Raw genomic sequence first — 956 nt, forward strand, 5'->3', positions numbered from 1 at the left:
GAAACCCCTCTCCACTCCCCCACTTGCGCTCTCTCATCCAATGGCGTTTCTTCTTCGTGACGTAAGAAACGCTTCAGAAACAAACAAGGCAGAAACACATGCCACAAGCGTTCCTCCCGTGCCGCCGCTGCCTCCTTCTCTGCCGCGTCCGCCGGCTGTGCTCTTGGAGGCAGATACATAGAGTAACAGAAAATGACAAGAGTGGACACACGAGCCTATAAGCGGCGGAGCTACGCAGCTTCACGCCAGCCGTTAGACGGCAGCACGTCACTCCCTGTTTCCAAGAGAACGCGCGTACTAGTTATCCACTGCAGTACCTTTTCTGGTTCACGATACATCTACTTGTCTTTGTCAGACTATGTGGCTGCGGCAGTGGCTTCCGCTGGCTCGTAGTGCGGCTCTAAATCCGTCTTTATCATCTGCGATTGGACAGTTCGAAATCATCGATTGGTAGCTGTCATGACCATATATGGTCAGGGATTGCCGGCATGGCAAGACGACGCGGCATGAGCGGCGACGCATGTGAAATTCGCTGGGATCGTCTGCCGGGAACTCACTCTGTTTGGCGGCTGCTTGGTAAGAACGCCTTCATTAGGTTCTTTTTTCCCTTCATTACTTTGCAATGTATTTGTCGCTACAGCTTTAGGCAGGGTTCTGTTTGGTGTCGCAGAAGTCAGTGGTATGCCCGTGTCACTGTGGAGCACGTAACCCACGAGCCGCTTCGCCCTCCTCAGTATTTTGCCAGCGTCCGTGGTATGCCCGTGTCATTGGGGCGCACGTAACCCACGAGCCGCTTCGCCCTCCTCAGTATTTTGCCAGCGTCCGTGGTGTGCCCGTGTCACTGGGGCGCGACCCACGAGCCGCTTCGCGCTCCTCAGTCTGTCAACAGACTTCTGCGACACCAAACAGAACCCTGCCCAGCTTTAAGTTGACATTTGACGCACTTTGTGTTTTAG

The sequence above is a fragment of the Rhipicephalus sanguineus genome, chromosome 8 (assembly GCF_013339695.2).
Source record: "Rhipicephalus sanguineus isolate Rsan-2018 chromosome 8, BIME_Rsan_1.4, whole genome shotgun sequence".
Taxonomy (NCBI): domain Eukaryota; kingdom Metazoa; phylum Arthropoda; class Arachnida; order Ixodida; family Ixodidae; genus Rhipicephalus; species Rhipicephalus sanguineus.